This window comes from Mirounga leonina, unplaced genomic scaffold (genome assembly GCF_011800145.1).
Source record: "Mirounga leonina isolate KUSES-001 unplaced genomic scaffold, KU_Mleo_1.0 Mir_115, whole genome shotgun sequence".
NCBI classification, from domain to species: Eukaryota; Metazoa; Chordata; class Mammalia; order Carnivora; family Phocidae; genus Mirounga; species Mirounga leonina.
In genome coordinates, this window is record NW_023270268.1 from 32,162,432 (window position 1) to 32,176,757 (window position 14,326).

Here is a 14,326-nt window from a genome sequence, read left to right on the forward strand (position 1 = left end):
ATAAATAAAAAAAATCTTTAAAAAAAAAAAAAATTCAGATGATCGGGGCGCCTGGGTGGCTCAGATGGTTAAGCGTCTGCTTCTGGCTCAGGTCATGATCCTAGGGTCCTGGGATCGAGCCCCACGTCCGGCTCCTGGCTCGGCGGGGAGCCTGCTTCTCCCTCTCCCCCTGTCTCTCCCCCTGTTCATGCACTCTCTCTCTCAGTATCTCTGTGTCTCAAATGAATTAAAAAAAAAAAAAATCTTTAAGAATTCAGATGACCACATCTCTTCCTGAACAAAGCAGAACTCCCTCTACCTTGCCTACGAAATTGATATATACAGTACCTCCCTGAGCTCACCCAGTCCTCTTCTTCCTGCCGGGAACAGAGGTGGCAATTCCTTTGGCTAAGTCCCTTCTCTACCCCTCTTCCTACATTTGTGCCTATCATGTACTGCGACTCTTGACACCCTGTCAGTAGCCAGCCTTCTGTCCATTCTCTTTTTTTTTTTTTAAAGATTTTATTTATTTATTTGAGACAGAGAGAATGAGAGACAGAGAGCATGAGAGGGAGGAAGGTCAGAGGGAGAAGCAGACTCCCTGCTGAGCAGGGAGCCCGATGCGGGACTCGATCCCGGGACTCCAGGATCATGACCTGAGCCGAAGGCAGTCGCTTAACCAACTGAGCCACCCAGGCGCCCCTGTCCATTCTCTTCTATCTACCATCTTCAGCCTCTCCCTTGGTACTGGGTCCTCCCATCAGAACTATCCCCTATTCAGGTATTTCCTATCTTCAAAACAACCGCAAAAGCCCTCCCCTAGTCTGCGTCTCCCTGTGGCTATTGCCCTATTCCTATCTTCCCATCCTCTCCTTAACATATTCCAATTTGGCTCTACCCCCTCACTCCACTAAAACCTTTTTTTTTTTTTTAAGGTCATCAGTGATTTCTGTGTCACTGTAAATGATCTTTAACATGCATTTTCCTCAGAATATTAGCAACATTCGTTTTCCTTTGCTTCCACTCTGTCGTCTCTGGCACTTCTTCTCACCTCTCCAGCCTTCTTGGTGTCCCTTGCTAACCCTACTGTTAGTTAGCCAGCACCTCTGGCATCTCAGATGATTACCATTTCTTTTTTGTGGTGAGAACATATTAAGATCTACTCACCTAGCAATTGTCAAGTATATAATACAGCATTACCAGTAGGAATCACTGTGCTGTACATGAGATCCCCAGAACTTATTCATCTTATAACTGGAAGTTTACACCTTTCACCAGCACCTCCTCATTTCCTCCAGTCCCCAGCCCCTGGTAACCACCATTCTACTGTTTTTATGAGTTCGGCTTTTTATATTCCACACATAAGTGAGATCATACATTACCTGTCGTTCTCTTTCTGATTTTATTTCACTTAGCACATGCATTTATACATGGGTAATAATTAGCCATGAGTAAAATGCTCTCAAAGTCTGCCCATGTTGTTGCGAATGGCAGGATTTCCTTTGTCGTGACTGAATAATGTCTGTATTGCATTTTCTTTATCCATTCATCCGTTGCTGGACACTTAGGTTGTTTTTGTATCTTGGCTTTTGTAAATACGGCGCAGTGAACATGGGAGTACAAATATCTGAGATCTTGATTTCATTTTCTTTTAAAAAAATTTTTAATTCTAATGTAGTTAACATACAGTGTTAGTTTCAGGTGTACAGTATAGCGATTCAACAATTCCATATATCACTCAGTGCTCTTCAAAATAAGTGCACTCTTTTTTTTTTTCGCTCTTTTATTTATTTACTTATTTATTTTTATTCTTATGTTAATCCCCATACATTACATCATTAGTTTTAGATGAAGTGTTCCATGATTCATTGTTTGTGCATAACACCCAGTGCTCCATGCAGAATGTGCCCTCCTCAATACCCACCACCAGGCTAACCCATCCTCCCACCCCCCTCCCCTCCAGAACCCTGTTTGTTTTTCAGAGTCCATCGTCTCTCATGGTTCATCTACCCCTCCGATTTCCCCCACTTCATTCTTCCCCTTCCGCTACCTTCTTCTTCTTCTTTTTTTTTTTTTTCTTAACATATATTGCATTATTTGTTTCAGAGGTACAGATCTGAGATTCAACAGTCTTGCACAATTCACCGCACTTACCAGAGCACATACCCTCCCCAGTGTCTATCACCCAGTCACCCCATCCCTCCCACCCCACCCCCCACTCCAACACTCAGTTTGTTTCCTACAATTAAGAATTCCTCGTATCAGTGAGATCATATGATACATATCTTTCTCTGTTTGACTTATTTCACTCAACATAATACCCTCCAGTTCCATCCACGTCGTTGCAAATGGCAAGATCTCATTCCTTTTGATGGCTGCATAATATTCCATTGTATATATATACCACATCTTCTTTATCCATCCATCTGTCGATGGACATCTTGGCTCTTTCCACAGTATGGCTATTGTGGACATTGCTGCTATAAACATCGGGGTGCACGTACCCCTTCGGATCCCTACTTTTGTATCTTTGGGGTAAATACCCAGTAGTGCAATTGCTGGATCATATGGTAGCTCTATTTTCAACTTTTTGAGGAACCTCCATACAGTTTTCCAGAGTGGCTGCACTAGCTTGCATTCCCACCAACAGTGTAGGAGGGTTCCCCTTTCTCCGCATCCCCGCCAACATCTGTCGTTTCCTGACTTGTTAATTTTAGCCATTCTGACTGGTGTGAGGTGGTATCTCATTGAGGTTTTGATTTGGATTTCCCTGATGCCGAGCGATATTGAGCACTTTTTCATGTGTCTGTTGGCCATTTGGATGTCTTCTTTGGAAAAATGTCTGTTCATGTCTTCTGCCCATTTCTTAATTGGATTCTTTGTTCTTTGGGTGTTGAGTTTGATGAGTTCTTTATAGATTTTGGATACTAGCCCTTTATCTGATATGTCATTTGCAAATATCTTCTCCCATTCTGTCGGTTGTCTTTTGGTTTTGTTAACTGTTTCCTTTGCTTTGCAAAAGCTTTTTATCTTGATGAAGTCCCAATAGTTCATTTTTGCCCTTGCTTCCCTTGCCTTTGGCGATGTTTCTAGGAAGAATTTGCTGTGGCTGAGGTCGAAGAGGTTGCTGCCTGTGTTCTCCTTTAGGATTTTGATGGACTCCTGTCTCACATTGAGGTCTTTCAACCATTTGGAGTCTATTTTTGTGTGTGGTGTAAGGAAATGGTCCAGTTTCATTCTTCTGCATGTGGCTATCCAATTTTCCCAACACCATTTGATGAAGAAACTGTCTTTGTTCCATTGGACATTCTTTCCTGCTTTGTCAAAGATGAGTTGACCATAGAGTTGAGGGTCCATTTCTGGGCTCTCTGTTCTGTTCCATTGATCTATGTGTCTGTTTTTGTGCCAGTACCATGTTGTCTTGATGATGACAGCTTTGTAATAGAGCTGGAAGTCCGGAATTGTGATGCCGCCGGCTTTGCTTTTCTTTTTCAACATTCCTCTGGCTATGCGGGGTCTTTTCTGGTTCCATACAAATTTTAGGATTATTTGTTCCATTTCTTTGAAAAAAGTGGATGGTATTTTGATGGGGATTGCATTGAATGTGTAGATTGCTCTAGGTAGCATTGACATCTTCACAATATTTGTTCTTCCAATCCATGAGCATGGAATGTTTTTCCATTTCTTTGTGTCTTCCTCAATTTCTTTCATGAGTATTTTACAGTTTTCTGAGTACAGATCCTTTGTCTCTTTGGTTAGATTTATTCCTAGGTATCTTATGGTTTTGGGTGCAATTGTAAATGGGATCGACTCCTTAATTTCTCTTTCTTCTGTCTTGTTGTTGGTGTATAGGAATGCCACTGACTTCTGTGCATTGATTTTATATCCTGCCACTTTACTGAATTCCTGTATGAGTTCCAGCAGTTTTGGGGTGGAGTCTTTTGGGTTTTCCACATAAAGTATCATATCATCTGCAAAGAGTGAGAGTTTGACTTCTTCTTTGCCAATTTGGATGCCTTTGATTTCTTTTTGTTGTCTGATTGCTGTGGCTAGGACTTCCAATACTATGTTGAATAGCAGTGGTGATAGTGGACATCCCTGCCGCGTTCCTGACCTTAGGGGGAAAGCTCTCAGTTTTTCCCCATTGAGAATGATATTCACTGTAGGTTTTTCATAGATGGCTTTTATGATATTGAGGTATGTACCCTCGATCCCTATATTCTGAAGAGTTTTGATCAAGAAAGGATGCTGTACTTTGTCAAAAGCTTTTTCTGCATCTGTTGAGAGGATCATATGATTCTTGTTCTTTCTTTTATTAATGTATTGTATCACATTGATTGATTTGCGGATGTTGAACCAACCTTGCAGCCCAGGGATAAATCCCACTTGGTCAAGGTGAATAATCCTTTTAATGTACTGTTGGATCCTATTGGCTAGTATTTTGGTGAGAATTTTTGCATCCATGTTCATCAGGGATATTGGCCTGTAATTCTCCTTTTTGATGGGGTCTTTGTCTGGTTTTGGGATCAAGGTAATGCTGGCCTCATAAAATGAGTTTGGCAGTTTTCCTTCCATTTCTATTTTTTGGAACAGTTTCAGAAGAATAGGTATTAATTCTTTAAATGTTTGGTAGAATTCTCCTGGGAAGCCATCTGGCCCTGGGCTTTTGTTTTTTGGGAGATTTTTGATGACTGCTTCAATTTCCTTAGTGGTTATAGGTCTGTTCAGGTTTTCTATTTCATCCTGGTTCAGTTTTGGTAGTTGATACATCTCTAGGAATGCCTCCGTTTCTTCCAGGTTATCTAATTTGCTGGCATAGAGTTGCTCATAATATGTTCTTATAATTGTTTGTATTTCTTTGGTGTTGGTTGTGATCTCTCCTCTTTCATTCATGATTTTGTTGATTTGGGTCATTTCTCTTCTCTTTTTGATAAGTCTGGCCAGGGGTTTATCAATCTTGTTAATTCTTTCAAAGAACCAGCTCCTAGTTTCGTTGATCTGTTCTACTGTTCTTTTAGTTTCTATTTCATTGATTTCTGTTCTGATCTTTATTATTTCTCTTCTCCTGCTGGGTTTAGGCTTTATTTGCTGTTCTTTCTCCAGCTCCTTTAGGTGTAGGGTTAGGTTGTGTACTTGAGACCTTTCTTGTTTCTTGAGAAAGGCTTGTATTGCTATATACTTTCCTCTTAGGACTGCCTTTGCTGCATCCCAAAGATTTTGAACAGTTGTGTTTTCATTTTCATTGGTTTCCATGTATTTTTTTAATTTTTCTTTAATTTGCTGGTTGACCCATTCATTCTTCAGTAGGATGCTCTTTAGCCTCCATGTATTTGAGTTCTTTCCAACTTTCCTGTTGTGATTGAGTTCTAGTTTCAAAGCATTGTGGTCTGAAAATAGGCAGGGAATGATCCCAATCTTTTGGTACCAGTTGAGACCTGATTTATGACCTAGGATGTGATCTATTCTGGAGAATGTTCCATGGGCACTAGAGAAGAATGTGTATTCCGTTGCTTTGGGGTGGAATGTTCTGAATATGTCTGTGAAGTCCATTTGGTCCAGTGTGTCATTTAAAGTCTTTATTTCCTTGTTGATCTTTTGCTTAGACGATCTGTCCATTTCAGTGAGGGGGGTGTTAAAGTCCCCCACTATTACTGTATTGTTGTCGATGTGTTTCTTTGCTTTTGTTATTAATTGCCTTATATAATTGGCTGCTCCCATGTTAGGGGCATAGATATTTACAATTGTTAGATCTTCTTGTTGGATAGATCCTTTAAGTAGGATATAATGTCCTTCCTCATCTCTTATTACAGTCTTTGGTTTAAAATGTAATTTGTCTGATATAAGGATTGCCACCCCAGCTTTCTTTTGGTGTCCATTAGCATGGTAAATGGTTTTCCACCCCCTCACTTTCAATCTGGGGGTGTCTTTGGGTCTAAAATGAGTCTCTTGCAGACAGCATATTGATGGGTCTTGTTTTTTAATCCAGTCTGATAGCCTGTGTCTTTTGATTGGGGCATTTAGCCCATTTACATTCAGGGTAACTATTGAAAGATAGGAATTTAGTGCCATTGTATTGCCTGTAAGGTGACTGTTACCGTATATTGTCTGTGTTCCTTTCTGGTCTATGTTGCTTTTAGGCGCTCTCTTTGCTTAGAGGACCCCTTTCAAGATTTCCTGTAGGGCTGGTTTTGTGTTTGCAAATTCCTTTAGTTTTTGTTTGTCCTGGAAGCTTTTTATCTCTCCTTCTATTTTCAATGACAGCCTAGCTGGATATAGTATTCTTGGCTGCATATTTTTCTCATTTAGTGCTCTGAATATATCCTGCCAGTCCTTTCTGGCCTGCCAGTTCTCTGTGGATAGGTCTGTTGCCAATCTAATGTTTCTACCCTTGTAGGTTACAGATCTCTTCTCCCGAGCTGCTTTCAGGATTTTCTCTTTGTCTATGAGACTCGTAAGTTTTACTATTAGATGTCGGGGTGTTGACCTATTTTTATTGATTTTGAGAGGGGTTTCTGTGCTTCCTGGATTTTCATGCCTGTTTCCTTCCTCAAATTAGGGAAGTTCTCTGCTATAATTTGCTCCATTATACCTTCTGCCCCTCTCTCTCTTTCTTCTTCTTCTGGGATCCCAATTATTCTAATGTTGTTTCATCTTATGGTATCGCTTATCTCTCGAATTCTGCCCTCGTGATCCAGTAGTTGTTTATCTCTCTTTTTCTCAGCTTCTTTATTTTCCATCATTTCATCTTCTATATTACTGATTCTCTCTTCTGCCTCATTTATTCTAGCAGTTTGCACCCCCATTTTTGATTTCACCTCATTAATAGCCTTTTTGATTTCTACTTGGTTGGATTTTAGTTCTTTTACTTCTCCAGAAAGGGTTTCTCTAATAACTTCCATATTTTTTTCAAGCCCAGCTAGTATCTTTAAAGTGATGATTCTGAACTCTAGATCTGACATCGTACTAATGTCCGTATTGAGTAGGTCCCTGGCAGTCGGTACTACCTCTTGTTCTTTTTGTTGAGGTGATTTTTTCCGTCTTGTCATTTTGTGCAGAGGAGAATAGATGAATGAGAGAACAAAATGCTAGCAGAGTAACAACGTCCCCAGAAAATATACTCTAAACAAATCAGAAAAGACCTGAAACAGTGGGAAAAGGGAAAGAGAGAAAAAAGAGAAAGAAAAAAAAGAAAAAGATAAAGATAAAAACAAAAACAAACAAAACAACAACAACAACAAAAAGAACAGAATGTGATCAAATATGATCAGGCTGGTATACAGATCAGTGCCACACACTAGATTTGGGGTGTATTTTGGTCTTTTAGAAGAAAGTGCCTCCCAAAATTTTAAAGAAAGAAAAACTTATATATGTACAAAAATAAGGGTTGATATGATGAAGGGATGGAATATGACTGTAAAGATGGAAATTATAAAAAATTTTATAAAAGGAATTGATAAGAAGTTGTTTGAAAAAAGAAAGAAGAGGATTTAAAAAAAGAAAAAAAAAAAAGGGAGAGGATGTGATCAGGCAGGGGAATAGAAAACACCATATACTAGAGATTTAGGGTATATTTTAATCTGTTAGAAGAAACTATCTCAAAATTTTTAAGAGAGAACAACTTATATATATAAGCCAAAAATACGGGTAACTACTATGAAGGGATAGAATATGACTCTAAAAATGAAAAATAAAAATTTTTTTTTTTTAAGAAGGGATTGATAAGATGTTGGTTGAAAAAGGGAAAAAGAAAAATTCAAAAAGAAATAAAAAGACAAAGAGTTAAAAAAAATTAACTTTAAAAGACTAAAGAATCATGGTAAAAAAGCCGTGAATTTTATGTGCAGTAGTCCCCTGGCGCTGGAGTTCTGCCGTTCTCATTGATCGGTGAACTTGGTCTTGGCTGGCTGTTCTCGCTGATCTTCTGGGGAGGGGCCTGTGGCCGTGGTTTCCAAATGTCTCTGCCGGAGGCGGAATTGCCCCACCCTTGCTCCCTCCTGGCTAAGTAATCTGCTCGGGTTTGCTCTCCCGGGCTTTTGTTCGCTGCGAGCTTTCCGTACAGCTTTGGAGGCGGAGAGTGAAAATGGCGGCCTCCCAATCTCCGCCCCGGAGGAGCCGAGAACTCGGGGCCCCCCTCCTCAGTGAGCCCCCAGAGAAAAGCCGTCAGTCACTCCCGTCTCCCCGGTCTCCGGCCACACTCCGTGCTCACCCGGCCTGTGATCGCGCGTTTCTATCTCTGGCACCCGACCCCCGGGTGGAGTTTCCAAACCCAGCAGATCCCTGCGGTGCACTCCCGCGTGGCTCCTCCCGGGGGAGGAAGGTGAGTCTCCCCGGATCTGCCGCTTGTTGGGTCCCTGCTGGAGGAGCAGTGGCCCCACTGTCCTGCGGATCACGGTTTATGGCAACCCCGAACTGAGAGCCCGCGCCTGGGCTCTGCCTCTGCAGCCGGTTTCCCTGCTCTGTTACCTGGGAGCTCTGCCATACTCAGGCACCCCCGGTCTTTCTGTGACCCCGAGGGTCCTGAGACCACACTGTCCCGGAGGGTTCCACCCCCCGCTTAGCCACCAGAGTGATGTCCCTCGGCGGAGCAGACTTTTAAAAGTTCCGATTTTGTGCTCCGCGGCTCTATCACTTGCCAGAAGCGGCGGGCGGAGGCCCCTCCCCCACCATCTATCCTCCCGAATATCGCCTCGGATTCACTGATCCGCACGTCCTACCTTCCAGAAAGTGGTCGCTTTTCTGTTCAGAGAGTTGTTGCTATTCCTTTCTTCGATCTCCTGTTGGGTTTGTTGGTGTTCAGAAGGGTTTGATCCCTATCCAGCTGAATTCCTGAGAGGAGACGAAATCCAGGTCTCCTACTCCTCCGCCATCTTGCTCCGCCCCCCACGATTGTGATTTTGAGGGGAGCCTGGGTGGCTCAGTTGTTAAGCGTCTGCCTTCAGCTCAGGTCAGGATCCCGGGGTCCTGGGATCAAGCCCCACATCAGGCTCCCTGCTCATTGGGAAGTCTGCTTCTCCCTCTCCCACTCTCCCTGCTGTATTTCCTCTCTCGCTGTTTCTCTGTCAAATAAATAAATAAAATCTTAAAAAAACTTGTAATTTTGATTAAGTGTAGTTTATTATCTTATGTTGCCTCTGCGTTTTTGTCTATATCTAAGAAGTCTTGCCAGATCCAGTGTCATGAGATTTTGCCCCTGTTTCCTAAGTGTTATGCTTTTAGCTCTTACTTGTAGCCCTTTGATCCTATTTCAGTTAATTTTTGTATATGGTATAACATAAAGTCCAACTTCATTCTTTTGCCTGTGAATATGCTATTTTCCTATCACCATTCGTTGAAAAGACTGTCCTTTCTCCATTGAATGGTATAGATATCATTGCCAAACCATTTGAGCATATATATGAGGGTTCATTTCTGGGCTCTCTATGTTGTTTGACTGGTCTATATGTCTTCATGCCTGTACCACACTGTTTTGATTTCTGTAGCTTTGTGGTAGGTTTTGAAGTCAAGGAAATCAAGGAAATGTGAGACCTCCAACTTTGTTCTTTTTCAAGATTGTTTTGGTTATACAGAGTCCTCTGAGATTCCTCATCAATTTTAGGATGGGTTTTTCTATTTTTGCAAGAAAAGTCATTGTGGTTTTGAGAGGGATGGCATTGAGTCTGTATATTGTTTTTGGTAGTGTTGACGTCTTAACAGTATTGAGTCTTTAATCTCGTGAATAGGAGATGTCTTTCTATTTGTGAGTTTTTAAATTGCTTTCAGTGATGTTTTATAGTTTTCAGTGTACAAATCTTGTGCCTTTTTTGTTAAGTCATTCCTAAGTACTTTACTCTTTTAGAAGCTATTGTAAATGAAATTGTTTTTGTAATTTCCTTTCCAGATTGTTTATTGTTGCTGTATAAAAATGCAGCTAATTTTTTTTTTTTTTAAGCTGGAGAAAATCAAATTTAATTTCAGACCTACAGGGAATCCACACAGACATGGAAATTCCAAAGACAGGCAGAATGAGGTATATATATATAGTCCTGAGCTAAGGAGCAGGAAGATTTAAAAGAGTAAATGTTTGGTAAACAAATGTTTGCTGGGCCACTCAGAAACAATGGGACATTGAAGCCTTTGATCAAACAGGCCTTGTTAAGTTCCTCCCTGTCTACCATACCTAGTTCATGGTATAATGTATTTATCCATGGTGATAGCTCTTTCTGGAGCAGATCCTCTATCTAAATTCTTTTCAGGCAGTTGTAGGGGAGGTAAAGAGCTTTTCCCGAATCTGCTGGATTTTGATTGCTTTTTAGCTTAAAATAATCTTTATGTCAAAGTGGCCCATTTTGGGGCGGCCTCCTTGGCACCTACCATATCATGATACAGCATGATACTGTAAGCCCAGAGGAACTTTGGGTCACCTTTAGTTACCCGAATTAGACCTAAGGAAACTGCTAGCTAACAATGACAGAATACTTAACTCACTTCAGTGCCTAAAAAAAAAAATATATATATATATATATAAAAGGTTTTTTTTATATTTTTTAAAACTTAAATTCAATTGATTAACATGTAATGCATTACTGCTTTCAGAGTACAGGTCTGTGATTCATCAGTCTTATATAAAACCCACTGCTCATTACATCACGTGCCCTCCTTAATGTCCATCCCCCAGTTACCCCATCCCTCCACCCCCATCTCCTCTAGCAACCCTCAGTTTATTTCCTATGATTAAGAGTCTCTTATGGTCTGTCTCCCTATCTGGTTTCCTCTTATTTTATTTTTTCCTCTCTTTCCCTATGATCCTCTGTTTTCTTAAATTTGCTCTATGAGGCTTTTGTTCCCTGAAGGCTTTATGCACAGCTTTAGAGGACGAGAATGAAAATAGTGGCCTCCCAATCTCTGGCCCCAGAGCTGAATGCTCGGGGCCCCATTCCTCAGTGAGCCCTGAGTGAAAGCAGTCAGTTAATCCTGTCTCCCTGGTCTTTGGCCACACTCTGTGCTCACCCAGCCTGTGACCGAGAGTTTCTATCTCAGGCATGCGACCCCGCTTTGAGTCTCCAAACCCTGCAGATCCTGTGCCGCTCCTCCTGGGGGAAGAAGGGGGGTCTCGCCTGTTCTGCTGCTTGTTGGGCCCCTGCTTGGAGACTAGTTGCCCAGTTGTGCTGCGGATCATGGTTTATGGCAACCCCGAGCTGAGAGCCCACTTCTGGGCTCGCTGTTTGCAGCCGGCTTCCCCGCTCCGATACCTGGGAGCTCTGCCGCACTCAGGTACCCCCAGTCTTCCTGTGACCCTGAGGATCCTGAGACCACACTGTCCCAGAGAGGGTTCTATCCCCGCTTAGCTGCCTGAGCAATGTCTCAAGTGGGAGCAGACTTCTAAAAGTTCCGATTTTTGTGCTCCACTGCTCTCTTACTTGCCGGTAGCCGGCTGATGGAGGCTCCCAATCCCCTGCGGTGTGTCTTCTCATATATTGCCTTAGATTCATTTCTCCACGCTCTTACCTTGCAGAAAGTGGTCGCTTTTCTGTTCATAGAATTTCTGCTATTTTCTTTGATCTCCAATTGAATTTGCAGGTGTTCAGAATGATTTGATAGCTATCTAGCTGAATTCCTAGGATCAGACGAAATTAAGGTCTCCTACTCCTCCACCATCTTGGACTCCTCTTTCTCCTAAAAAAAAGTGGTTGAATGTAATTTTCAGTTTGCTTTTGAATTTAGATGCAACCAAACCTCCACTCTCAGCTCTGCATTAAAGGACAGTGGTCATTGCCTCCTTTTTCATCTTAGTCTGAAATAAGGGTGCTGGACCCAGAACTAATAGCCCTCCTCCAGTCCAAGCAATTCAGGCAACTGAGAGGGTGTCTACAGTGTAGCTAATTTTGTATCGAGCAACTTTGATTAATTTGTTTGTTCATTTGTTTTTTTTCCCCCTGGGGGATCTTTAGTTTTCTACATATAAAATAATGTCATCTGCAGACAGATCATTTTACTTCATCATTTCTGATTTGTATGTCTTTTCTTTTTTCTTGTCTAATTGCTCTGGCTCGACTTCTAGTACTGTGTTGATTAGAAGTGGTGAAAGTAGGCATTCTTGCCTTGTTACCTGAACTTAGAAGAAAAGCTTTCAGTCTTTCACCACGGACTATGATACTAGCTGTGGGTTTTTCATAAATTGCCTTTATTGTGTTTTCTATTTCTAGTTTTCTGAGTATTTTTATCATGCTAGGGTGTTGAATTTTGTCAGATGCTTTTTCTATGTCAATTGTGATGAGCATGTAATTTTTTCCCCTTTATTTATTGAGGTATTACATTGCTGTCTGTGTGTTAGACCATTCATACACGTCAGGAAAAAATTCCAATTGGTCTTGTATAATTCTTTTAAAATGTTGAGTTAGGTTTGCCAGTATTTTGCATATTTTTGTATCAGTATTTATATGGGATATTGATCTGTAGCTTTCTTTTCTGTCTTTGTCTGGCTTCGGCATTAAGGTAATGGTGGACCTTCCAACACTTAGGAAGTGTTTCATACTCTTTAATTTTTTTGGAAGAGTTTGAGAGGGATTGATGTTTAATCCTTCTTGAAATGTTTGGTAGAATTCACTGGTGAAGCCATTTGTTACTGATTAGTCTTAAAGGTTACTGTTTCTAGGAATTGTTCATTTCATCTAGGTTATCCAATTTGATGTAGAATTGTTCATAGTACTCTTTTTATTTCTGTAGAATTGGTAGTAATGTCATTTTCATTCCTTATTTTAGTAATTTGAGTCTCTTTTTCTTAGTCCATCTAGCAAAAGGTATGTCGATTTTGCTAATCTTTTTGAAGAATGAACTTTTGGTTCCATTGCGGGATGTGTGTGTGTGTATGTGTGTGTGTCTATTTATATCTTGCTTTTCTAGCTTTTTTTCATGCTCTGATCTTTATTTTATTCTTTCTGCTAACTTTAGTTTAGTTGGTTCTTTTTTTCTTAAGGTACAAAGTTAGGTTATTTGGGATCTTTCTTCTTTCCTAGTGTGTTTACAGCTATGACTTCCCCTCTTAGCACTGCTTTTATTGTATCAGATAAGTTTTTTTATGTTGTGTTTTCACTTCCATTTGTCTCAAGTTATTTTCCAATTTCACCCGATTTTTGTCTTTGACACAGTGGTTTTTTTAAAGAGTGTGATGTTTAATTTCCACATACTTGAATTTTCCAGTTCTCCTTCTGTTTCTGGTTTCATCCCACTGTAAATACAAACTGTTTTTGTCATCTTTTTAAACTTATTAAGACTTGTTTTATGTGTGCCCAATATATAATCTATTCTGTATAATACTTTAGTCTCTTTGCCATTCAGATTCTGTTTGGTCAGTTGTCCCAATAATGTCCTTTATAGCATTTTTTTCCTTCCATTAAAGGATCCATTCAAGGATCACATACTACATTTAGTTGTCCTATCCTATTAATCTTCCTTTAATCTGCAACAGCTCTTCAGACTTTGTCATGATACTGACATTTTTGAAGGCTACAAAACAAATTATTAGATTGTTCCTCAGTTGTGTTTACGTCATGTTTCCTCGTGATTAGATTCAGATTAGGTATCCCAGTGTGTCTACCATGTAAGTGATGTATCCTGCTCAGATGATCACATCTAGAGGCAAGTGATGTCCATCTGCCCTTCACCGGTGATATATGATCACTGTTCAAGGTGTTGTCTGGTTTCTCTGCTGTGTAGTTATTGTTTTTCCTTTTGTAACTGATTAATACTTGTTGGGAGATAGAGACCATGCCAGGAGGCTACTCGACATCATACTCGACGTCATACTCATTATTCGCGATGTCATACTCGACATTATTCTTGATGTTATACTCAATATTGTATGACAAATACCAATTTTTACAAAATTGGTATTTACCAGCTCTACCATTTGCTTCATATCAGTTGGCATCCTACCCTAAGGAAGAGCCCTGCTTCCTTGGGCATTTGTTTATTTTGCGGATTTGTTATTAAGTGGGTTCCTGGATTTCCTGTTCTACTCAGGTGTTTCTAATCCATTACTAGCATTATTTGTTTTCATGCTCAAATTGTCCTCACTTAGCCAGTGGGAGTCCCTTCAGGCTGGCTTCTATGCTCTTTTGATAGGAGAACCACCGTGAAATGTGTACTTTATGGGTAGTGTATCTTAATTCTTGAACTTTTTTCTACCCCAAAGTCATGAAGATCATTTTTCTTTTCTAAAAGCTTTATTATTTTACCTTTTACATTTACATTTCAATCTAGTTGGAATTGAAGTTTACATATAATATGAAATAGAGGCTAGTTTAATTTTTTTCAGTACAGTTACCTAGTTGACTGAGAGGCTTTTATTGAAAAGCGCATCCTTTCCTAC

General features: G+C 40.5%; 1 protein-coding gene across 3 annotated transcripts in view; it reads left to right on the forward strand.

The window, feature by feature from the left end:
• The window catches only part of PCCB (propionyl-CoA carboxylase subunit beta), a 97,440-nt gene that overhangs the window by 19,406 nt on the left and 63,708 nt on the right, over positions 1 to 14,326 (forward strand). The gene's annotated exons all lie outside the window — the stretch shown is intronic.